The 27,830-nt window shown below is 41.0% G+C and overlaps 1 long non-coding RNA gene across 1 annotated transcript; it reads right to left on the bottom strand.

Annotated features, from left to right (window-relative positions):
* Positions 1-24,127: 24,127 nt before the first annotated feature.
* On the bottom strand, positions 24,128-27,584 carry LOC123185959 (uncharacterized). The gene is made up of 3 exons (XR_006493532.1): positions 27,255-27,584; positions 24,885-27,170; positions 24,128-24,517 (listed from the first exon to the last, which is right to left on the bottom strand). It is a non-coding gene; the product is annotated as an uncharacterized lncRNA (long non-coding RNA).
* Positions 27,585-27,830: the final 246 nt, after the last annotated feature.

The following is a 27,830-nucleotide window of genomic DNA, read 5'->3' as shown; positions in this document are numbered from 1 at the left end:
AGGAAAACAAATGAAAAGTAAAGAAAGAAGAAGAAATGAAATATCAAATGAGAAAACCAGAAGTAAAACCAAGAAAACCGATACAAAAACATAGGGGGAAAATGTCCTGAAAGCTTTAAGAACTTTTCCAAAATCAGCTCACTTGCGGTGCTGGCAGGCGATTAGTGGGCCGGCCCCGTTGGCGTGACATTGTAGGCGATCGAGAGTTTAATGCTCGAAATAAGCGACATAAAACATTTCCCATTGTTTTGGTGAGTGAGGGAATTAACCGATCGATTCATTGTTTGGGTTGGATATATAGTACTACTTCCGGGCAGATCTATTAGAACCATTTTTATTTTGGGCTAAAGTTCGATCATAAATTTAACTAATAATGTGCAAACTTCATAAAAATTATAATATGAAAAACCTCTTTCAATACAAATTCAAGAAGATCATACAATTTATATGTTCTTATTTCTACATATGCTCAAACTTTTACTCAAAATACGAGCGGCCAAATAAATCCAGATGGAGAGAGTATCATCCATTGATTATGTTTGGAGCGTGGCTATATTACCAGATGGCTTAAACTAGTTTTAGGGTTAGTCATTACTTTGGAGCGCACTCACGACCAGCTTGCTGCTAGTGTTACATGGTGAGGGCGTATCTAGTGCATCGCGGCAATTGGTGCTATCGGTGCACCTGATTCCAGATGCACATTCAAAAATGTTCGGATCATAATTGTACTCCCATGATTGAAGATGAATAGATCGGTTTATTTTCCGCAAAAAAAGCACATAATAGTATAATTTGCGCAAGAAATAATTTTTCTAAGAAGGAATAGATTGATGGCATTGGAATTACTCTTAAAGAAGGGCAGCCCGGTGCACATAGCTCCCGATTGCACAGGATCCGGGGAAGGGTCCGACCAATTCGAGACTATAGTACGCAGATGTTGCCTATATTAATGCAAGAGATTATTTTCAGGACTCGAACCCTTGACCTCATGGTCACAAGGCAACATCTTTACTGCTGCGCGAAGTCTTCCCTCCGGTAAAGAAGAAGAAACTAAAATGAAAACTAAATAGAAAATAAAATAGTGAAGTTCTGTAAGGAAGAATGAATTTGTGGCACTAGTATTACTCTTCCAGAAAAAACAAATAATATTTTTAAAGAAATGATCACAAAATTTTCACACAATTTACATAAAAATTGTGCGTTTATTCACCTCAGAGTCCAAAGCACTGCTTCAATGTCGTTTCTTTGATTGGCTTCCCCTGCAGGACAAATGTTGGACCTCGGACAGGTTAGCCCGACGAGGGCTGCCGCACCAAGCCTCCTACCCGATGTGTGACCAACGTGAAGAAACGAGAAACCACCTCCTGATTGACTGCTTTTTGCGAGAGAGGTTTGAACTCGCGTTTGCACAGCCTTGGGATATCCGGAGTGGGCACCTCCACCTGGCTCCATCATAAACCCGTTGTGCACAAACACAAGCAAGGGGAGCCAATGGCAAAGAGACTCCTATGCGATCTTCACCTTGGCAATGTGGACCATATGGAAACACTGGAATGGGGTTATTTTTCATGGTGACACACTATCGATAGGCAAATTGATGACAACAATTCATCGTAAAGGCCGTGCGCGGAGTAAAGCCAGCTTGTTAAAGGAATCGAGTGATATCTTCCTTGTCGGGTTGACTAGGTAGGCTATCGATAGAGGGTAGACTTAGTCTAGTGCTTGTGGTTGTGGAGATGGAGTTGAACATGTACTTGTAGAACTTGTTGTGGATGGGTTCTTTCCCCTCTCCTTATTTAATAGATGATATGCACACTCGTCGGTATTTCAGAAAATAATATGGTAGAATAAGCATATAATAGTGTTTTTTTTGCAAAAACATGTTTCCTAAAAATAAATAGATTAGTGACATTGGTATTACCTTTAAAGAAAAAACAAAATGAATTAAAATAAAAAATAATTTTTTTCAAGTGAGAATGAATTAGTGATATTGGCATTACTCTTTAAGAAAGAATCAAACAAATAATGACAAAATTTACATAAAAATTGCGCCTTTCCAAAATATGCAAGAATAAGCATATAATAGTGAAATTTTCGAAAACAAGAAGCTTTCGACAAAGGAATAAATTAGTGGCATTTGTAAATTATCCTTAAAGAAAAGAATAAAATGAAATATAAACTAAAATAAAATAATAAAGTTTCTAAGGAGAAATTAATTAGTGGCATTTGTTTTATCCTTTAAGAAGAAAGAATATGGAAGAATAAAATAAATAATGACAAAATTTGCGCACAATTTACTTAAAAATTGCACATTTTCACCATATGCAAGGAAAAATATATAATAGTAGATTTTTCATAAAAAGATGTTTCATAAGAAGAATTAATTAGTGGCATCGGTATTACTCTTAAAAAAGAAATAAATATCAAAATGACGAAGTTTTCTAAGAATTAATGAATTAGTGGCATTGGTATTACCCTTTAGGAAGAAATAAATGAAAAAATAATGGCAAAATTTGCACATGATTTACATGGAAAATGCGAGTGTAACAGTGAATTACTGCATTGGTATTACACTTTTGGAAGAAATTTGAACACACTATCAGGCTATAACATTGGATTGGAAGCAATTAACTGGAACTTGAGCAACCTAAGACCCATCAAGAGAGGCAGACAATGCACCACCTCCTCTGATCACATCAAAACCACAAGCAGAACCTCCATCATCATCACCAAAACCATCATCAGGAGGAGCAGGAGGAGCTATGATAGTCCTTAGATATGAGTCCCAGTCAGGAACACATTCCATGAGCTTAGTCACCTTCAGAAACAAGATCAATCAAAAGTTGACCGAAAATGAAAAAACAATACAATTTTTCGAGAAAAAATAAGTTAAATAACCTTTTCAACAACGACAGTAAGAGAATCACATTGATATTGCTGACCGGCAACAAGCATAACATCAAAGGCATTGTCAAAGGCGACAAACACAACATCCTTGACAAAATGGTCAAGAATTCTGAAGGTCATGTTCCCATCGATATCAAACATAGTGTGGGAAACGACAAAGCCTGTATTGTGAGTGTTTTGACTGACTGAAACTATGACAATACTATCGATAGGACCCAAAGGCACATCAAGCAGAGCTCTTGACACATAAGAAATGTTAACAACTGGACCAAAATGAGAAGCATGTCGAGAAGATCAACAACAAACGTAACACGAATACTACTGACAGAAACAAAAGTTGCATAAAAACCTTAGATTAAAAAAAATACAATACCATCCTCTTCAAAACCTTGGATTTGCTAGAAGATGATTCGGAGTCAACAACCTTCCACTTGTGTGAAATTGCTCCATTCTTATCCATCCATATATATATATATATATATATATATATATATATATATATATATATATATATATATAAGTGGGTAATTTAAACCAACTATAATTAAATTATTTTGCAACACAAACAAAACTAACCTTATAAAAAAGAGAAGATATAAAACAAAAATATTTCATATCATCTAGTGACGACAACCGAAAAGACAAGGGACTAACAGAAGGAGATCACAATCAAATGCACATCCATAACACTAAAAAGGAAGGGAAATATCATGGCTCAACAGAAACTAACAAAAATGTACCTTCTCCTCGCCAATTGTTGAATAGACTGAGGATGGAACGCCGCAAAGCAGAAATTTGAAGGACAGAAATACATAAGTACTTAGAGTTAAAACTATCAACTATATATATGGATGGATGGAAGAAAAATCACAGGAACAGAAGGAAAACAATGTTGCGATAATATAAAAAAGAGGGAGCGGGATGGTGGTGGCATCTGCGACGTGGCGTTAGTGGGCTAGTGCAGGTAGTGCCCAAAATGTAGTTAGTGCCACATCATTGTGGGGCACGAAATGAGGAGAAGTAAAGACACACTGGTAACTACCAACAACAAACAAAATTCAACAAAATAGCATGGTTAAAAAACAAAAATTAAAAAGAAAATACTAAAAATAAAACTATAGTAAAATTCATATTTGAAAGAAAAGCACAACTGATAATAAAAAAATTATATTATTTCTTGGGAGGAAATCAGAGTTGTTCCTCTACACGAGGCACAGTTCTATGTGCAACAAAAGCACTATTAGTTCTTCTGGTTGAGGCAAAGTTCTCGTTGAGACACTGCTTTTGCAATGACTGAGGCATAGTTCTGTGTGCGGCAAAAGCATTACTATTGCTTTTGGGGTTTTTGTATGCTTCTTGAGGATTTATTTGGACAAAGGCATCATGATGCCTTCGGCCGCGGCACAGTTCTATGTGCAGCAAAAGGACTAGTAGTTCTTCCTTTTCTTTATACATTTAGGCAAAGGCAGAGGTGTGCGTGTGGTTGAGCCATAGTACTGTTGTAGCAAAAACAGTAGTAGTGCTTCTGATAGAGGCACTGCTTTGTCTATGTTTGAGGCACAATTTTGTGCATGGCAAAAGCACTAGCAATGCTTTTATGTTTTATTTTTGTTTTTTCTAGTATTCATTTGGACAAAGGCATTATTGTGCCTCTCGTACAGGAACATTTCTATGCATATCAGAGGTATAGTTGTGCGTCTACAATATTTGTTCGAATACTGCTAGCTAAGGGGCACAAAAGCACAAGTATGCCTCTAATTGAGTCACAATTCTATCTGCAACAGAAGAGCATGCTTGCATCTGAATTGAAAGTGACCACGGAAGCACAACTTTCCCTCTTGTACAACAAAAAATTTATGTGCAAGAGAGGTCGAGGTGTTTATGAGTTTTTTGTTCAAATACCCCTACATAAGGGGAGGCGGCCACAAAAAGCACAACTCTGGGATTTCAACAAGAATATAGAACAAGATACACATAGAAAACCATATATCAATCACAACTCTATTTGATCATCGCCAACAACATCTCAGGTACTATATAAAAAACACAAAAGTTGCTTAAATGCAACTACGAGTACAACTATAAGTCACATCACTTCGGCACGAGGCTAAAACTAACTGCTAGCAATCCATCACACTCTTTGAAGGTCGTGAGCACCAAGGTGTTTTCTTCCAGAGATGATGCTAAAAAGAAAATCACTGAAACCTTCCCTGTTGAACACCATTCTTCCACCCAAACCGATGAAGTAGGAAGAAGGAATGCTCACGTAGACATCATCCTCATAATATTTCAAGTTAACTTCTAGAGTTTAAAAGTGAATGTACCGAGTCGTTCAAAATGCTTCTGTAGTGCAGGATCCATGCAAGTTATCATGAGGCATTAAACAGTGAGGCTGTCATCTTTCTTAGTGGCCCAGACATTTCTTCCATCCTCCGACGCAATATCCGCTAACTATTCTGGAAGAGTTGCATCTAGCACATACTCTTTCTTAGCACTCCCGAGAACAAGCCTTGGGGGTACAGATCTACTCCCCATAGTTTCCACCATTAGCAGCTAACTTCTCTCTCTCTCTCTCTCTCTCTCTCTCTCTCTCTATCTCTAATATGGAATCAATTGAAAGTGGTGTTGCAAGCCATTGATCTACGATGACAAAATCAAGATTCATTTAGACATAGTTTATAATTAACTTCACTAGTGTTTAAACAATTTTAATTTAAAGTATGCTTGCACTCAAATTAATGTCTCCCATAATTAAAGTGAGTGATTCAAGACATAAATCAATTCTATGCAAATTATGTGGACATCACTGATGATGAGGCTTTCAATCGGTAGGCCAACTTGCTGATAACATCTCCATGCGACTCTTGTTCAAATTTTGATTGATGAGTTTTGAGCTCATGACTATCATGCTTGGTCGTTTAAGACAACCAAGTGATCATGCAATGATGTCTGACCATCACCTGCCTTACACCTCACTAATGTTCCTACACATGTGGACATGACGCACCCCAAAGAGCTACATGTTTTAGATGGTGCTGCACTTGGGAGAACACTAGCAACTTAAATATTTTTATGTGAGAGATCACCTTAATAAAAATTACTAGTGCATAATCAAAAGAATGCAAAAAAGGGATAAACATCTCAGGAAATTTATAATCATAAGATATGGTATAGCCCTGGGCGTCGTGAAGTCTTCATGTTCTTTACAAAATTTCAGCCAAAAACGTTGTCGTGGCAGCAATTCTGAAAATTGCCGCCGTGGCAGCACTTTTAGCTTTTATTCCTCCTGCGCCTGGTACGGCCTCCTCGCCTCGGGGTTGTCTGATGCAAGCTTTTCATCGGCATCTTGTAATCTTACTATTACTATGAAGTTGACAAATAGGTCATAAAAGTGACAATCCTGTGTCTCCAGCCATCATGCTGTACTATGACGCGTAGGTCACTTAAATATTAAAAATATATAATCATCTCATACATAAACTCATTATCATGACAAAGGCTATCAAATCACATGCACCCTGCAAGACCAAGTTAAACGTTCTCTAATCGATTTAGCAAAATTTTAGTTTACATGGCTTCTAGGGCTTCGGAGAACAATAGCTACCTACGTCCACCATCAAGTATGATTATTCTTGTTGCTAGATTAATTTTGCGAGGTGTGTGAGGGAAGATACTTAATTAAAATCTCTTGCCCCAAACTAAACTTCATCAATACTCATGAACCCCTTGTAGATCGTAATCTACATGCCCTCTTGTGTTTGAAATAATTCACTTTTCCTGAATATTATGTAGCCCAAAGAACTGTTAGTAGATCTTTGATAACCAGAATCGCCAATTGCCAGAACTTTGTAACAAAGTTGCATCATGCCGCTGAGAAACAAAACGAAGCAAAACTCGAGTGAAGCAAGCAAGAACATTTAGTAAAATGTTGCATCTAATACAATGGATCGTATCTTCTAGTCGCACAATTATATTAAGTTCTAGAACTCATCTAGTTCCTAATTCTTTTTAGCAATACATTACTAAAAACTCTTGTGCAATACCATCACAATGACATGTGATCTAGATTGTAACATCCATCTACTCATAGAACTGCTCACGTGGCACTATTGGGAAATGTAGTAGAAAACAAAAAAAAATCGTCCAACGGATCAAACTCTAAGAACACTATGAAAATGCATATAGAGTTTAAAATCGGATTGTTACCAACTACGAGTTGTAGTGGAAGAAGAAATGGTGTAGATCGTTAATGAAGTACCTCGAACTGTTCACGAACGATCCCTCAAACCAAATACCTAAAGAATGACCTCTCTATGGATTTCATATATACGGGCATCAGGATCCGATAGCGCTTCATCGTCTAGAGCTTTGTAGGGCAATGCAACAGAAAACAAAATATTTTTGCACTATGAACATGCCCAGGACCACCATGAAGATGCATACTGAAGGAAATATGCCCTAGAGGCAATAATAAAATTATTATTTATTTCCTTATATCATGATAAATGTTTATTATTCATGCTAGAATTGTATTAACCGGAAACATAATACATGTGTGAATACATAGACAAACAGAGTGTTACTAGTATGCCTCTACTTGGCTAGCTCGTTGATCAAAGATGGTTATGTTTCCTAACCATAGACATGAGTTGTCATTTGATTAACGGGATCAAATCATTAGGAGAATGATGTGATTGACTTGACCCATTCCGTTAGCTTAGCACTTGATCGTTTAGTTTGTTGCTATTGTTTTCTTCATGACTTATACATGTTCCTATGACTATGAGATTATGCAACTCCCATTTACCGGAGGAACACTTTGTGTGCTACCAAACATCACAACGTAACTGGGTGATTATAAAGGTGCTCTACAGGTGTCTCCAAAGGTATTTGTTGGGTTGGCGTATTTCGAGATTAGGATTTGTCACTCCGATTGTCGGAGAGGTATCTATGGGCCCTCTCGGTAATGCACATCACTTAAGCCTTGCAAGCATTGCAACTAATGAGTTAGTTGTGGGATGATGTATTACGGAACGAGTAAAGAGACTTGCCGGTAATGAGATTGAACTAGGTATTGAGATATCGACGATCGAATCTCGGGCAAGTAACATACCAATGACAAAGGGAACAACGTATGTTGTTATGCGGTCTGACCAATAAAGATCTTCGTAGAATATGTAGGAGCCAATATGAGCATCCAGGTTCCGCTATTGGTTATTGACCGGAGACGTGTCTTGGTCATGTCTACATAGTTCTCGAACCCGTAGGGTCCGCACGCTTAACGCTACGATGATAGTTATATTATGAGTTTATATGTTTTGATGTACCAAAGGAGTTTGAAGTCCCGGATGAGATCGGGGACATGACGAGGAGTCTCGAAATGGTCGAGACGTAAAGATCGATATATTGGACGACTATATTCGGACTTCGGAAAGGTTCCGAGTGATTCGGGTATTTTTTGGAGTACGAGAGAGTTACGGGAATTCGCTGGGGAGTATGTGGGCCTTATTGGGCCATACGGGAATAGAGGAGATATGCCAAAAGGAAGGAGGCCTGCGCCCCCCCCCCTCTGGTCCGAATTAGACAAGGGGTGCAGCCCCCTTTTCCTTCTCCCTCTCCTCCTCTTTCCTTCACTCCTACTCCAACAAGGAAAGGAGGAGTCCTACTCCCGGTGGGAGTAGGACTCCCCCCTTGGCACACCCTCCTCCTAGGCCGGCCGCCTCCCCCCTTGCTCCTTTATATACAGGGGCAGGGGGCACCTCTAGACACACAAGTTAATCAAGTTGATCGTCTCTTAGCCATGTGCGGTGCCCCCCTCCACCATAGTCCACCTCGATAATACTGTAGCGGTGCTTAGGCGAAGCCTTGCGTCGGTAGAACATCAACATCGTCACCACGCCGTCGTGCTGACGAAACTCTCCCTCAACACTCGGCTAGATCGGAGTTTGAGGGACGTCATCGGGCTGAACGTGTGCTGAACTCGGAGGTGCCGTACGTTCAGTACTTGATCGGTCAGAACGTGAAGACGTACGACTACATCAACCGCGTTGTGCTAACGCATATACGAGGGTACGTGGACAACACTCTCCCCTCTTGTTGCTGTGCATCACCATGATCTTGCGTGTGTGTAGGAAATTTTTGAAATTACTACGTTCCCCAACAGTGGCATCAGAGCTTGGTTTTATGTGTAGATGTCATATGCATGAGTAGAACACAAGTGAGTTGTGGGCGATACAAGTCATACTGCTTACCAGCATGTCATACTTTGGTTCAGTGGTATTGTTGGATGAAGCGGCCTGGACCGACATTACGCGTACGCTTACGCGAGACTGGTTCTACCGACGTGCTTTGCACACAAGTGGCTAGCGGGTGTCAGTTTCTCCAACTTTAGTTGAACCAAGTGTGGCTACGCCCGGTCCTTCCGAAGGTTAAAACAGCACCAACTTGACAAACTATCGTTGTGGTTTTAATGTGTAGGTAAGAACGGTTCTTGCTAAGCCCATAGCAGCCACGTAAAACTTGCAACAACAAAGTAGAGGACGTCTAACTTGTTTTTGCAGGGCATGTTGTGATGTGATATAGTCAAGACGTGATGCTATATTGTATGAGATGATCATGTTTTGTAACCGTGTTATCGGCAACTGGCAGGAGCCATATGGTTGTCACTTTATTATATGCAATACAATCGCCCTGTAATGCTTTACTTTATCACTAAGCGGTAGCGATAGTCGTGGAAGCATAAGATTGGTGAGACGACAACGGTGCTATGATGGAGATCAAGGTATCGCGCCGGTGACGATGGTGATGATTACGGTGCTTCAGAGATGGAGATCACAAGCACAAGATGATGATGGCCATATCATATCACTTATATTGATTGCATGTGATGTTTATCTTTTATGCATCTTATCTTGCTTTGATTGACGGTAGCATTATAAGATGATCCCTCACTAAATTATCAAAGTATAAGTGTTCTCCCTGAGTATGCACCGTTGCGAAAGTTCTTCGTGCTGAGACACCACGTGATGATCGGGTGTGATAGGCTCTACGTTCAAATACAACGGGTGAAGAACAGTTGCACACGCGGAATACTTAGGTTAAACTTGACGAGCCTAGCATATAACAGATATGGCCTCAGAACACGGAGACCGAAAGGTCGAGCGTGAATCATATAGTAGATATGGTCAACATAGTGATGTTCACATTGAAACTACTCCATCTCACGTGATGATCAGACATGGTTTAGTTGATTTGGATCACGTGATCACTTAGAGGATTAGAGGGATGTCTATCTAAGTGGGAGTTCTTAAGTAATATGATTAATTGAACTTTAATTTATCATGAACTTAGTCCTGGTAGTGTTAGCATATCTATGTTGTAGATCAATAGCTCGCGTTTAGCTCCCCTGTTTTATTTTTGATATGTTCCTAGAGAAAACTAAGTTGAAAGATGTTAGTAGCAATGATGCGGATTGGATCCGTGATCTGAGGTTTATCCTCATTGCTACATAGAAAAATTATGTCTTTGATGCACCGCTAGGTGACAAACCTATTGCAGGAGCAGATGCAGATGCAGATGTTATGAACATTTGGCTAGCTCAATATGATGACTACTTGATAGTTTAGTGCACCATGCTTAAACGGCTTAGAATCAGGACTTCAGAGACGTTTTGAACATCATGGACCATATGAGATGTTCTAGGAGTTGAAGTTAATATTTCAAGCAAATACCCAAGTTGTGAGATATGAAGTCTCCAACAAGTTCTATAGCTAAAAGATGGAGGAGAATAGCTCAAGCAGTGAGCATGTGCTCAGATTGTCTGGGTACTACAATCGCTTGAATCAAGTGGGAGTTAATCTTCCAGATAAAATAGTGATTGACAGAATTCTCTAGTCACCATCACCAAGTTAGTAGAACTTCGTGATGAACTATGATATGCAAGGGATAAACGGAAACGATCCCCAAGCTCTTCGTAATGCTGAAATCGACGAAGGTAGAAATCAAGAAAAATATCAAGTGCAAAGGGAAGACCACTAGTTTCAAGAAAAGGGCAAAGGGAAGAAGGGGAACTTCAAGAAGAATGGCAAGCAAGTTGCTGCTCAAGTGAAGAAGTCCAAGTCTGGTCCTAAGCCTGAGACTAAGTGCTTCTACTGCAAAGGGACTGGTCACTGGAAGCGAAACTGCCCCAAGTATTTGGCGGATAAGAAGGATGGCAAAGTGAACAAAGGTATATTTAATATACAGATTATTGATGTGTATTTTACTAGTGTTCGTAGCAACCCCACGGTATTTGATACTGGTTCAGTTGCTAAGAGTAGTAACTCAAAACGGGAGTTGCAGAATGAACAGAAACTAGTTAAGGGTGAAGTGACGATGTGTGTTGGAAGTAGTTCCAAGATTGATATGATCATCGTCGCACACTCCCTATACTTTCGGGATTAGTGTTGAACCTAAATAAGTGTTATTTGGTGTTTGCGTTGAGCATGAATATGATTTGATCACGTTTATTGCAATACGGTTATTCATTTAAATCAGAGAATAATTGTTGTTCTGTTTACATGAATAAAACCTTATATGGTTACACACCCAATGAAAATGGTTCATTGGATCTCGATCATAGTGATACACATATTCATAATATTGAAGCCAAAAGATGCAAAGTTAATAATGATATTGCAACTTATTTGTGGCACTGCCGTTTAGGTCATATTGGTGTAAAGCGCATGAAGAAAATCCATGCTAATGGGATTTTGGAATCACTTGATTATGAATCAGTTGATGCTTGCGAACCATGCCTCATCGGCAAGATGACTAAGACTCCATTCTCTGGAACAATGGAGCGAGCAACTGACTTATTGGAAATAATACATACTGATGTATGCGGTCCGATGAATGTTAAGGCTCACGGCAAGTATCATTATTTTCCGACCTTCACAGATGATTTGAGAAGATATGGGTATATCTACTTAAAGAAACATAAGTCTGAAACATTTGAAAAGTTCAAAGAATTTCAGAGTGAAGTAGAAAATCAACGTAACAAGAAAATAAAGTTTCTACGATCTGATTGCAGAGGCGAATATTTGAGTTACGAGTTTTGTCTAAAATGAAAACCATGTGGAATAGTTTCACAAACTCATGCCACCTGGAACACCATAGTGTAATGGTGTGTCCGAACGTCATAACCGTACTTTATTTGATATAGTGCAATCTATGATGTCTCTTACCAATTTACCACTATCGTTTTGGGGTTATGCATTAGAGACATCTATATTCACGTTAAATTGGGCACCATCTAAATCCGTTGAGACGACACCATATGAACTGTGGTTTGGCGAGAAACCTAAGCTGTCGTTTCTTAAAGTTTGGGACTGCAATGCTTATGTGAAAAAGTTTCAACATGAAAAGCTCAAACCCAAATCGGAGAAGTAAATCTTCATAGGATACCCAAAAGAAAATGTTGGGTACACCTTCTATCACAGATCCGAAGGCAAGATATTCATTGCTGAGAATGGATCCTTTCTAGAGAAGGAGTTTCTCTCGAAAGAAGTGAGTGGGAGGAAAGTAGAACTTGATGAGGTAACTGTACCTGCTCCCTTATTGGAAAGTAGTTCATCACAGAAATCTGTTCCTGTGACTACTACACCAATTAGTGAGGAAGCTAATGATGATGATCATGTAACTTCAAATCAAGTTACTACCGAACCTCGTAGGTAAACCAGAGTGAGATCCGCACCAGAGTGGTACGGTAATCCTGTTCTGGAGGTCATGACCATGACGAACCTACGAACTATGAGGAAGCGATGATGAGCCCAGATTCCGCGAAATGGCTTGAGGCCATAAAATCTGAGATGGGATCCATGTATGAGAACAAAGTGTGGGCTTTGGTTGACTTGCCCAATGATCAGCAAGCCATAGAAAATAAATGGATCTTCAAGAGGAAGACGAACGCTGATAGTAGTGTTACTATCTACAAAGCTAGAATTGTCGCAAAAAGGTTTTCGACAAGTTCAAGGTGTTGACTATGATGAGAGTTTCTCACTCGTATCTATGCTTAAGTCTGTCTGAATCATGTTAGCAATTGCCGCATTTTATGAAATCTGGCAAATGGATAAACAAAACTGCATTCCTTAATGGATTTATTAAAGAAGAGTTGTATATGATGCAACCAGAAGGTTTTGTCAATCCTAAAGGTACTAACAAAATATGCAAGCTCCAGCGATCCATCTATGGACTGGTGCAAGCATCTCGGAGTTGGAATATATGCTTTGATAAGTTGATCAAAGCATATAGTTTTATACAGACTTGCGGTGAAGCCTGTATTTACAAGAAAGTGAGTGGGAGCACTACAACATTTCTGATAAGTATATGTATGACATATTGTTGATCGGAGATGATGTAGAATTATTCTGCAAAGCATAAAGGAATGTTTGAAAGGAGTTTTTTCAAAGAAAGACCTCGGTGAAGCTGCTTACATATTGAGCATCAAGATCTATAGAGATAGATCAATACGCTTGATAAGTTTTTCAATGAGTGCATACCTTGACAAGATTTTGAAGTAGTTCAAAATGGAACAGTCAAAAAGGAGTTCTTGCCTGTGTTACAAGGTGTGAAGTTGAGTAAGACTCAAAACCCGACCATGGCAGAAGATAGAGAGAGAATGAAAGTCATTCCCTATGCCTCAGCCATAGGTTTTATAAAGTATGCCATGCTGTGTACCAGACCTATTGTATACCATGCCCTGAGTTTGGCAAGGGAGTACAATAGTGATCTAGGAGTAGATCACTGGACATTGGTCAAAATTATCCTTAGTGGAATAAGGATATGTTTCTCGATTATGGAGGTGACAAAAGGTTTGTCGTAAAGGGTTACGTCGATGCAAGTTTTGACACTGATCCAGATGACTCTAAATCTCAATCTGGATACATATTGAAAGTGGGAGCAAATAGCTAGAGTAGCTCCGTGCAGAGCAATGTTGACATAGAAATTTGCAAAATACGTACGGATCTGAATGTGGCAGACCCATTGACTAAACTTCCCTCACAAGCAAAACATGATCACACCTTAGTAATCTTTGGGTATTAATCACATAGCGATGTGAACTAGATTATTGACTCTAGTAAACCCTTTGGGTGTTGGTCACATGACGATGTGAACTATGGGTGTTAATACATGTGTGAATACATAGGCAAACAGAGTGTCACTAGTATGCCTCTACTTGACTAGCTCGTTGATCAAAGATGGTTATGTTTCCTAACCATAGACATGAGTTGTCATTTGATTAACGGGATCACATCATTAGGAGAATGATATGATTGACTTGACCCATTCCATTAGCTTAGCACTTGATCATTTAGTTTGTTGCTATTGCTTTCTTATAACTTATACATGTTCCTATGACTATGAGATTATGCAACTCCCGTTTACCGAAGGAACACTTTGTGTGCTACCAAACGTCATAACGTAACTGAGTGATTATAAAGGTGCTCTACAGGTGTCTCCGAAGGTACTTGTTGGGTTGGCGTATTTCGACATTAGGATTTGTCACTCCGATTGTCGGAGAGGTATCTCTGGGCCCTCTCGGTAATGCACATCACTTAAGCCTTGCAAGCATTGCAACTAATGAGTTAGTTGCGGGATGATGTATTACGGAACGAGTAAAGAGACTTGCTGGTAATGAGATTGAACTAGGTATTGAGATATCGACGATCGAATTTCGGGCAAGTAACATACCGATGGCAAAGGAAACAACGTATGTTGTTATGCGGTCTGACCGATAAAGATCTTCGTAGAATATGTAGGAGCCAATATGAGCATCCATGTTCCGCTATTGGTTATTGACCGGAGACGTGTCTCGGTCATGTCTACATAGTTCTCGAACCCGTAGGGTCCGCACGCTTAACGCTACGATGACAGTTATATTATGAGTTTATATGTTTTGATGTACCAAAGGAGTTTGGAGTCCCGGATGAGATCTGGGACATGACGAGGAGTCTGGAAATGGTCGAGATGTAAAGATCGATATATTGGATGACTATATTCAGACTTCGGAAAGGTTCCGAGTGATTCGGGTATTTTTTGGAGTACCGGAGAGTTACGGGAATTCGCCGGGGAGTATATGGGCCTTATTGGGCCATACGGGAATATAGGAGACAGGCCAAAAGGAAGGAGGCCTGCCCCCCCCCTCTGGTCCGAATTGGACAAGGGGTGCAACCCCCTTTTCCTTCTCCCTCTCCTCCTCTTTCCTTCACTCCTACTCCAACAAGGAAAGGAGAAGTCCTACTCCCGGTGGGAGTAGCACTCCCCCCTTGGCGCGCCCTCCTCCTAGGCCGGCCGCCTCCCCCCTTGCTCCTTTATATACAGGGGCAGGGAGGCACCTCTAGACACACAAGTTGATCAACTTGATCGTCTCTTAGCCGTGTGCGGTGCCCCCCTCCACCATAGTCCACCTCGATAATACTGTAGCGGTGCTTAGGTGAAGCCCTGCGTCGGTAGAACATCAACATCGTCACCACGCCGTCGTGCTTACGAAACTCTCCCTCAACACTCGGCTAGATTGGAGTTTGAGGGACGTCATCGGGCTGAACGTGTGCTGAACTCGGAGGTGCCGTACGTTCAGTACTTGATCGGTCGGATCATGAAGACGTACGACTACATCAACCGCGTTGTGCTAACGCTTCCGCTTTCGGTCTACGAGGGTACGTGGACAACACTCTCCCCTCTCGTTGCTATGCATCACCATGATCTTGCGTGTGCGTAGGAAAATTTTGAAAGTACTACGTTCCCCAACACATACAAGGTTTGATCTGATCATTACCAACTTGTAGCGTAGTGGAAGGAGGGTTTGTGAAGATCGTTTGTGTAGATCCCCGTGACTAGGATTTTACAACCTCCCAACCGTGAGGGTATTCTCCCTCAAACAACACCTCTAACGATCCCTCGGACAACCCTTCGGCAGGCACTCACATAGAACCTCGAACTAAGATTGAAACTACAACCTCTCTACCAGGTTGCACACATCTGGTGTCAACTATCCAACAGGGCTTTGCTGTCCAGAACTAGGCCCTACCGAAGACTAGACAACCTTTCGACGCTAGGAAACTATTTCATGGAGGCATAGAAAGAACTAGAAGCGTACGCGCGCTTTGCTGCGCCGATGGATACCAAACATTGACAGTGCGGTGGCAATTAAAGTTTTGGTTCATATGAGTCTTTATTTAGTCAATTCGTATGATATCATAGCACACACTTCGTGCACATGATAAATTCATTTTTTAAGAAGCACATCTCACTCATAGCTTTTTACTATTTGTTAAATACACCACAGCACACCTTCACATGGTTATCTTCCTTCAGATCAATTCCAATGTTTTTGATTCATCAGCCATCCCACAATAAGCAACATGTACAAAATTAACATTCTTGTGCATACTGTTATCAAGATACCACATTTTCTTCTTAGGAAAATGGGGAAGCATATAGATGGTGCCACCGTCATATTTTCTCTTAGCGCAAGCCATTGGTCGCCACACTCTCCATTGAGACACTGAACTCCATAAAAGCAACCCCTTCCTTTTGGACAAACTACGTTTGATTAGGATCCTAACACACTTGCTAATAACTGAAGCCCTTAAGAAGAAAATAATGTTACTCCCATTTCACAATAAAATGTAAGTAAACCATCCGATGAGAAATTGGTCTAATAAAGTACTATCTGCAATTCCAGGATAACAATAACCTTTTCAGAACCGGCCGGGCATCCATGATCCTAGAGAACCCAACATCTTTGTAAATCTGGATGGAAATGAGGTTTGATGCAGAGTATCTCATAGCTCTCACTGACAACGTGAGAATAAAATTTGATTGCAATACCAGTTCCTTTTCCTCAAACAATCATGTGGTATTTACCTCCTCACCTCAATTTCTTGCAGCTAATCTTAGATATTTGATTGCAATACTAGTTCTTGCAATCTATTTTTCACATCAACAAGAGTTAGAGGTGCATGCTACCACTCAACACCATCCACCAATAGTAAAAAATATTGATAGTTGAAAACTGTATCCCCACATTCATATAAACATGCGACATGAGCAGATATACTCAAGCGTGTTTCTTTTGCCCATCACTCAAATAAATACTGATAAAGAAAGTAAGCAGTTTAGACAAACCAGTTACTTGTACTTTTCTCTTTGATCTAATTTATCATGCCAAAAATAGAGAAAGATAATTTCGGATTCATGACTCATTGAATAATATTTAGTGCCTTCCGCAAAAAATAAAAAAAGAATAGTATTTAGTGTCTGCTTAAAAAAGAAATCATATCAGTTGCAGATATGGACCTACAATGCAGTCGTACTCCATTGTTTTGGAGTATATAAACATGTGACATTAATTACTTTACATGGTTCGGAAAGTGGAAGTAGTAGCCCTACAGCAATCAATTGTTAATTGATTTATTTATGGCTAATCTTTGGAAGATGGATAGTAAAATCACCCTCCCGCATATCGTAGTCAGAATATTAAATGAGCCCACAATCACTAACTGTGATCAGCAACACCTGAACATTCCGATGCATCTCAGAATCGTAGCAGCAACAATGAACACCAGAATTGAGCTGCAGAGGACGTGGTTGAGACAGCAATAAACACAAGAAAAAACGGGGGAAATAAAATAGAAAATCGTGATATATTTGAACAACAGAATATGAGACGCCGTCACAAGCACCACTCGGTGGCCAACTGACATCGGAGGAAAATGGAGAAGGCATCACTGCGGGCAGTCATACCTGGGCCAAGTGATGCACCGCCCGAGATATTGTAGGGTCGAAAGTATGTCTAGAGTGGGGGGGTGATTAGACTACTTGACCAAATAAAAATCTAGCCTTTTCCAAATTTTAGTTCTTGACAGATTTTAGCAACTTTGCACAAGTCAAGCAATCAACCTACACATGCAATTCTAAGAGTATAGCAGCAGAAAGTAAAACAATTGCATATGAAGGTAAAGGGAGGAGTTTGAGGGAGCAAACGCAATGTTGACATGGAGATTTTTGGCATGGTTCCGATAGGTGGTGCTATCATACATGCACTTTGATGGAGACTTCAACCCACGAAGGGTAACGGTTGCGCGAGTCCACGGAGGGCTCCACCGACGAAGGGTCCACGAAGAAGCAACATTGTCTATCCCACCATGGCCGTCACCCACGAAGTAGGTGATCTCCTCGCCCTTACAAACTCCTTGGTTCAACTCCACAATCTTGACGGAGTCTCCCAAGTGACACCTAGCCAATCTAGGAGACACCACTCTCCAAGCGGTAACAAATGTTGTGTTGATGATGAACTCCTTGCTCTTGTGCTTCAAATGATAGTCTCCCCAACACTCAACTCTCTCTTATAGGATTGGATTTGGTGAAAAGAAGATTTGAGTGGAAAGCAACTTGTGGAAGGCCAGAGATCAAGATTTATGTGGTAGGAATGGAATATCTTGACCTCAACACAAGTGTAGGTGGTTCTCTCTCAGAAAATGTATGTTGAAAGTGTAGGCATGTTCTGATGGCTCTCTCCACGAATGAAGAGTGGGTGGAGGGGTATATATAGCCTCGACACGAAATCTAACCGTTACACACAATTTACCAAACTCGGTAGGACCGAATCATGAAACTCGGTCGGACCGATTTAGTTCAAAATGTGAATGTTAGGATTTTCGGTGGGACCAACACGTCAACTCGGTGGGACCGATTTCTTTAGGGTTAGGGCATAACTAATCTCGGTGAGACCGATTACACAAACTCGGTGGGACTGATTTTGGTAATAGACAAACAGAGAGTTGGTCAGGCAAACTCGATGGGACCAATTCGCTCATCTCGGTTGGACCGAAACATTACGAAAGGGAAACAGAGAGTTTTCATTGAAATCTCGGTGGGACCGATCGCTTATCTCGGTTGGCCCGAAACTTTACAAAGGGAAATAGAGAGATTACAATCCCATCTCGGTGATACTGAGGTACCTATCGGTGAGACCGAAAAGCAAGGGTTTCTGGCAGTGTCTATGTCAACAGAACTCGATGGCGCCAGATAGAAAGTTTCGGTAGGGCCGAGTTTGACTTTTGGTTTGGGACATATGTGGATATGAGAAAGTAGTTGAGGGCTTTGGAGCATATCACTAAGTAGTTGAGATGAAGAAAATATGCCCTTGAGGCAATAATAAAGTTATTATTTATTTCCTTATATCATGATAAATGTTTATTATTCATGCTAGAATTGTATTAACCGGAAACACGATACATGTGTGAATACATAGACAAACAGAGTGTCACTAGTATGCCTCTACTTGACTAGCTCGTTTATCAAAGATGGTTATGTTTCCTCGCCATAGACATGAGTTGTCATTTTATTAACGGGATCACATCATCAGGAGAATGATGTGATTGACTTGACCCATTCCATTAGCTTAGCACTTGATTGTTTAGTATGTTGCTATTGCTTTCTTTGTGACTTATACATGTTCCTATGACTATGAGATTATGCAACTCCCGTTTACCGGGGGAACACTTTGTGTGCTACCAAACGTCACAACGTAACTGGGTGATTATAAAGGTGCTCTACAGGTGTCTTCGAAGGTACTTGTTGAGTTGGCGTATTTCGAGATTAGGATTCGTCACTCCGATTGTCGGAGAGGTATCTCTGGGCCCACTCAGTAATGCGCATCACTATAAGCCTTGCAAGCATTGTAACTAATAAGTTAGTTGTGGGATGATGTATTACTGAACGAGTAAAGAGACTTGCCGGTAACGAGATTGAACTAGGTATTGAGATACCGACAATCGAATCTCGAGCAAGTAACATACCGATGACAAAGGGAACAACATATGTTGTTATGCGGTTTGACCGATAAAAGATCTTCGTAGAATATGTGGGAGCCAATATGAGCATCCAGGTTCCGCTATTGGTTATTGACCGGAGACGTGTCTCGGTCATGTCTACATAGTTCTCGAACCCGTAGGGTCAGCACACTTAAAGTTCGGCGACGATCGGTATTATGAGTTTTGTGTTTTGATGTACCGAAGGTAGTTCGGAGTCCCGGATGTGATCACAGACATGACGAGGAGTCTCGAAATGGTCGAGACGTAAAGATCGATATATTGGATGACTATGTTCGGACACCGGAAAGGTTCCGGAAGGTTTCAGACATATATCGGAGTATCGGAGGTTACCGGAACCGCCCCGGGGGCTTAATGGGCCTACATGGGCCTTAGTGGAAATAGATGGCAGCAAGGGGAGTGTGGGGCACGCTCCCCAAGGCCCAAACCAAATTGGTTTAGGGAAAGGGGGGCCGGCCCCCTCTTTCCATCTCCTCCTCTCCCTTTCCTTCCCCCTCTCCTACTCCTACTAGCCCCCCTTGGCGCGCCTCTCCCTGGCCGGCCACCTCCTCTCCCTTGCTCCGTTATATACGGGGGCACGTGGGCACCCCATAAACACACAATTGATCATTGATCCCTTAGCCATGTGCGGTGCCCCCCTCCACCATAATCCACCTCGATCATATTGTAGCAGTGCTTAGGCGAAGCCCTGCGTCGGTAGCATCATCATCACCGTCATCACGCCGTCGTGCTGACGAAACTCTTCTGTGAAGCTTTGCTGGATCGGAGCTCATGGGACGTCATCGAGTTGAACGTGTAAAGAACTCGGAGGTGCCGTGCGTTCGGTACTTGGATCGGTCAGATCGTGAATACGTACAACTACATCAACCGTGTTGTGCTAACGCTTCCGCATTCGGTCTATGAGGGTACGTAGACACACTCTTCCCTCTCGTTGCTATGCATTACCATGATCCTGTGTGTGCGTAGGAATTTTTTTTGAAATTACTATGTTTCCCAACAGTGGCATCCGAGCCAGGTTTATGCGTAGATGTTATATGCACGAGTAGAACACAACATGTCACACTTTGGTTCGGCGGTATTGTTGGATGAAGCGGCCTGGACCGACATTACGCGTACGCTTACGCGAGACTGGTTCTACCGACGTGCTTTGCACACAGGTGGCTAGCGGGTGTCAGTTTCTCCAACTTTAGTTGAACCAATTGTGGCTACGCCCGGTCCTTGTGAATGTTAAAACAGCACTAACTTGGCGAACTATTGTTGTGTTTTTTATGCGTAGGTAAGAACGGTTCTTGCTCAGGCCATAGCAGCCACGTAAAACTTGCAACAACAAAGTAGAGGATGTCTAACTTGTTTTTGCAGGGCATGTTGTGATGTGATATGGTCAAGACATGATGCTATATTTTGTTGTATGAGATGATCGTGTTTTGTAACCGAGTTATCGGCAACTGGCAGGAGCCATATGGTTGTCGCTTTATTGTATGCAATGCAATCGCCCTGTAGTTGCTTTACTTTATCACTAAGCGGTAGCGATAGTCATAGAAGCAATAGTTGGTGAGACGATGACGATGCTACGATGGAGATCAAGGTGTCGCGCCGGTGACGATGGTGATCATGACAGTGCTTCGGAGATGGAGATCACAAGCACAAGATGATGATGGCCATATTATATCACTTATATTGATTGCATGTGATGTTTATCCTTTATGCATCTTATTCTGCTTTGTTTGACGGTAGCATTATAAGATGATCTCTCACTAAATTTCAAGGTAAAACTGTTCTCCCTGAGTATGCACCATTGCCAAAGTTCGTCGTGTCGAGACACCATGTGATTATCGGGTGTGATAAGCTCTACGTTCATCTACAACGGGTGCAAGCCAGTTTTTGCACACACAGAATACTCAGGTTAAACTTGACGAGCCTAGCATATGCAGATATGGCCTCGGAACACTAAGACCGAAAGGTCGAGCGTGAATCATATAGTAGATATGATCAACATAGTGATGTTCACCATTGAAAACTACTCCATCTCACGTGATGATCGGACATGGTTTAGTTGATTTGGATCACGTGATCACTTAGATGATCAGAGGGATGTCTATCTAAGTGGGAGTTCTTAAGTAATATGATTAACTGAACTTAAATTTATCATGAACTTAGTACCTGATAGTATTTTGCTTGTCTATGTTGATTGTAGATAGATGGCTTGTGTTGTTGTTCCGTTGAATTTTAATGCGTTCCTTGAGAAAGCAAAGTCAAAAGATGATGGTAGAAATTACACGGTCTGGGTCCGTAACTTGAGGATTATCCTCATTGCTGCACAGAAGAATTACGTCCTGGAAGCACCGCTGGGTGCCAGGCCTGCTGCAGATGCTGTTGATGACGTTAAGAACGTCTGGCAGAGTAAAGCTGATGACTACTCGATAGTTCAGTGTGCCATGCTTTACGGCTTAGAACCGGGACTTCAACGACGTTTTGAACGTCATGGAGCATATGAGATGTTCCAGGAGTTGAAGTTAATATTTCAAGCAAATGCCCGGATTGAGAGATATGAAGTCTCTAATAAGTTCTATAGCTGCAAAATGGAGGAGAATAGTTCTGTCAGTGAACATATACTCAAAATGGCTGGGTATCATAATCACTTGACTCAACTGGGAGTTAATCTTCCTGTTGATAGTGTCATTGACAGAGTTCTTCAATCACTGCCACCAAGCTACAAAAGCTTCGTGATGAACTATAATATGCAAAGGATGAATAAGACAATTCCCGAGCTCTTCGCAATGCTAAAGGTAGCGGAGGTAGAAATCAAGAAGGAGCATCAAGTGTTGATGGTCAACAAGACCACCAGTTTCAAGAAAAAGGGTAAAGGGAAGAACAAGGGAACTTCAAGAAGAACAACAAACAAGTTGTTGCTCAGGAGAAGAAACCTAAGTCTGGACCTAAGCCTGAGACTGAGTGCTTCTACTGTAAACAGACTGGTCACTTGAAGCAGAACTGCCCCAAGTATTTGGCGAATAAGAAGGATGGCAAGGTGAACAAAGGTATATGTGATATACATGCTATTGATGTGTACCTTACCAGAGCTCGCAGTAGCACCTATGTATTTGATATTGGTTCTGTTGCTAATATTTGCAACTCGAAATAGGGACTACGGATTAAGCGAAGACTGGCTAAGGACGAGGTGACGATGTGCGTGGGAAATGGTTCCAAAGTCGATGTGATCGCCGTCGGCACGCTACCTCTACATCTACCTTCGGGATTAGTTTTAGACCTAAATAATTGTTATTTGGTGCCAGCGTTCAGCATGAACATTATATCTGGATCTTGTTTGATATGAGATGGTTATTCATTTAAATCTAAGAATAATGGTTGTTCTATTTATATGAGTAATATCTTTTATGGTCATGCACCCTTGAAGAGTGGTCTATGTTTGTTGAATCTCGATAGTCGTGATACACATATTCATAATGTTGAATCCAAAAGATGCAGAGTTGATAATGATAGTGCAACTTATTTTTGGCACTGCCGTTTGGATCATATTGGTATAAAGCGCATGAAGAAACTACATACTGATGGACTTTTGAAATCACTTGATTATGAATAACTTGGTACTTGCGAACCATGCCTTATGGGCAAGATGACTAAAATGTCATTCTCCGAAACTATGGACTGAGCAATAGATTTGTTGGAAATCATACATACTGATGTATGTGGTCCGATAAATATTGAGGCTCGCGGCAGGTATCGTTATTTTCTCACCTTCACAGATGATTTGAGCAAATATTGGTATATCTACTTAATAAAACATAAGTCTGAAACATTTAAAAAGTTCAAAGAATTTCATAATGAAGTGGAAAATCATCGTAACAAGAAAATAAAGTTTCTACGATCTGATCGTGGAGGAAAATATTTGAGTTACAAGTTTAGTCTACATTTGAAACAATGCGGAATAGTTTTACAACTCACACCACCCGGAACACCACATCTAATGGTGTGTCCGAACATCGTAATCATACTTTACTAGATACGGTGCAACCTATGATGTCTCTTACTGATTTACCGCTAGGAAAAACCTTACCGGTAGCATGGGTTTTTGGACTACCAGTAGCGTAGGTTCCCACGCTACTGCTATGACGCTACAGCTATTTTTTAGCAGTAGCGTGTGTTTTACCCCACGCTACAGCTAAAAAGTTAGTAGTAGCGCACGCAACCCACGCTACTACTATTCCTAAGTACTAGTAGAATGCCCTTCTTCCCCCACGCTACTGCTAAGTAATTAAAAATTAAAAAAAGTTAGATGCAATATTTATGGATGGAAATCAAGACACATCTAGTGCAAAGGTCACAGAACCATTTTAGCACTTGCAGCGTTCATGTATACAACATTGAAAATCTGAACTCAGAGAAATCATGAGATCCCGTTTATATATACCATCACGAAAGGTGGGTACCTTCCCTAGCGTCCCACCACCAACCTAACCAGACCACTTCTCTAAATGTATCTACCAAGGAGTCGAGGTCCTTCACCTCGGCAACCTCCAGACGGTGGCATCGAGGTCCTCCACCTCGGCAACCTCCTGACGGTGGCGTCAAGGTCCTCCACCTCGTCGACCTCCGACGTCACAATCACCTGGACAATCATCTGTGTGACGCAGTCGCCGGGCTTCACGGTGAAGTCCGTCTCCGAGTTGTTGAAGAGCACGATGCCCACCGGGTGCAGTAGTCCGTGACGATCACCCCTGCGCCCATGTCGGGAAAGTGAAAACTGCTTGTTAGTTCTTGTCCTTGTGTAGATCCGGTAGGGTATTTTCTTCATTTATCAATCTCTTTTAGTCTTTTATGAATCTTCGAAACGGAAACACACCTACTAAATGCATACCCTAGCTATACGTGTTCATGCTATCTTGTTCAACATTTATTGTTGCATGGATATGGAAATAGACAACCAAGGACTTCAGAAAATCAATTCCCACTGTTTTTTTCAAAACAGGGAATAGGCAAAGTCTATTTTGAATTTTGATATTCCATGCCAACTTCAAGTATATATGCTACCATGTAATCTTGGAACGTGGATCAAAATGAGATTTCAGGCTTTGTCAACCTTACCATGATCAGTACTAAATTCTCTAGGCTGCTCAACCTTTCCTTGTAGGGATCATTTCTTTCACCTAGTATCTCGTTGTTAAGTTTGGGAAGAAACCTGCTTACGTTCAGATAGTCATCCATATCCTGAAGAAAAACACAGTATACATTTTCAATGACTCACAATATATCATCGAATATTGCTCTGGTTTACTCTAACAATAATTGTTAAAGATCAGCCAATGTTTTCTTACAATCTTCCACTCTGTGAAGTAGAAGTAAAAACTGAAAGCGAAAAACTGAGTGATTTCTATTAACAAGACATCACCTATGTAATATTGTATTGAAACGGACAAACTGAAATATTAGACCAATCTTATTATCTACTGAACACCGACCCTCACTTGTTAATCTTGTTCGGATGTTCACTTACTGCACATCTAAACATCTACATACAGCTACAAACAAGCTTCTGATGACCAAACATATTTTTTCATCAATTAGATTTACATGGCACATTTTCCCCCATCAGTTAGCTACAAGACTCTACATACATACAGGCAAAGCAATTTTTACCAAGAATCAGCTCCTTGCATATATAATGAATTAATTTTCCGTATTATTCTGAATGACAATTTTATAAAAATCAAAAACTACTTTATTTTGAGGTTGTACTTGCAAGTTACATATACTATTCATAAATAAAAAGAAACAGCAGGTGCAGTGTTGTACTTGCAACACAAGCAGAGCACTGAAGCTCAAAATGGAAAACCACTTGGCCAATAGCAAGAAGACAGGGGCAGTTATGAATGACCATTTAATATTGTAGGACACAGAGAACTCCAAACAGAACCCTCAGTCGTTGAACAAATTTAATTCTAAATAAAAGGAATACACATTTATGCAGTATGAGATCATGTTAATTGGTTGCAAGACTGAAGATGGTCCAATGCTAGTGCCATCAGAACTGAGCTATTCAAATTCAGGATACTGAAATGTGAAAACAGTGTGCAGATTACTACTATCCATGGTGGAAAGTAAAAGGGACCCAATATATAACTTAAATACAACCTAGTTAGTTAGTGGAGCTTAATTCATCAGCCACATTAGTACGGACATTACGAATTGCCATAAGCAAAGCAGCAGCTACCTGCGGGGCTAATAAGTAGTTGATACGCCACAACAATACATACAGATTGCGCGGACACAAACATTGGTCCATCCATGATATGATTAGAAAGTTAGTAGCATAATGCAGCAAGCATGCTTACTAACTTAGTAGCCACCAGCACAATATTCTGCCGCTTATAATATAAATTTGATTATAACAAGAGGAGAAGAGGGGGTGAGAAGAGTTGCCTGGCGACAGGATTAGCTGGTCCGGCAATAGGGAACTTCAAATACTCAGTATCCCATTCAATTTTGACTACTCATGAATTTTGTGGCATCAAATGTGTCAAGCTAAAAAATCATAAAGAAGCTATACTATGATAACCCAAGCTGACTGCAATTTGTGAAATCACAAATAGCATTAGTTGACATAAAAAATAAGACAAAAGCTTTGTGCTGATCACAATTTAACTTCATTTTAAAATCCCAGTCACCTTCATTTGTTCACCCATGCCCTTTATCAGCAGCTCAGCTGCCACTAAGTCAACGCCACACCTTTTGTGGTCCAGGCTATCTATCCTATAACAGTGCATGAGTGAATTCATGACACAAAGTAGTTACAGAACAATGAAAGAATGCCGAAACACATAAACAAGAATTGGCATTTCTTGCTTCCTTAAGAAGGTTTGCCATAAACATACCTGAGCTAATTAAGGTAGATTAGATTATTGTTATTTGTAAAATAAAAAATGCCATTGCATCTCATTTAAGTAAAATTCAGCTCTAAGTATTGCACTCCTACATTATACAGTGGATAAACATACATTGAGAACCTGAACAACTAAAAATACAACATCTATTATATACAGGAAGAACAATGCATAAATAAGTGTCTGTGAATAATTAAAAAAACTTCAATGTAAATTACGATTTCTGATAAATAAATGAAGATAAAAAAGCAGCAGCAGGTGCAAGCTAACCTAATTAAAGATTCAGTTTTCTCCTCTCTGAAGATAAAAAAGTTTCAGTTTGGTTGTGACACCTAATGCCATTAATTCAGGCAGAGCATGAGAGGGAGAGAGGGACCTTGAAGAGTAGGAAGAAGCAGACCCGGAGGAGCAGTGGTCTTCTCTTCACTTGTAGGTGGAGCCCTGTGCGTGACCCCCATGGAGAAGAGAACAAGAATGGAGCCCTGCTGCCCTGTGCGTGAGGAATCAAGGAAATCAGGGAAGGTAATCCAAGATGGTCAAGGAAATCAAGGATGGAGCCCTACTGCCCTGCTACCTTGGCTTGACGATTTGCAGGTCCGCTCCATCCACTGGGCCATCTCCTTCGAGGTCATGGCGGATGGATCTGACCTACACGGCCGATCTTCCTCCCGCTTGCCTTGTCTTCCCTAGTGATGAGATGGGGGAAGGAGGAGACGGTGTGGGAGGCGTCCATGGAAGAGATGGATCCACGGGCAAAGGGAGAGAAGTGTGGGGATGGTGGCCGGCGGCGATGGGGAAGAAGGCGCAACATGGCACTGAGGTTGGATCTGGATCAGAGTAGGGAGGAAGGGGGGAGATAGAGAGAACGTGACGAGGGAGAGAGGAGGACAAGGCAGACAGGCAGGTGTGGTGCGGTTAGTTGTAGCGCATGTCGGTGAACCGCGCTATAACAAAGTAGTGGTAGCGCCGTCTCGGGAACACACGCTACTACTATGACCAGTCCCGAGGGCATGACGAGAACCACTTAGTAGTAGCGTGGCTAGACAAAACCAACGCTACTGCCAAGTTATACTAGTAGCGTGTTTGGTACCCAGCGCTACTGGTAATTACCAGTAGCGTGGTGGCCCAAACAGACACTACTAATAAATTT

Source organism: Triticum aestivum, chromosome 2A, assembly GCF_018294505.1.
Source record: "Triticum aestivum cultivar Chinese Spring chromosome 2A, IWGSC CS RefSeq v2.1, whole genome shotgun sequence".
NCBI classification, from domain to species: Eukaryota; Viridiplantae; Streptophyta; class Magnoliopsida; order Poales; family Poaceae; genus Triticum; species Triticum aestivum.
The sequence above is the reverse complement of the archived record's forward strand: the minus strand, read 5'-3'. Positions and strand labels throughout refer to the sequence as shown.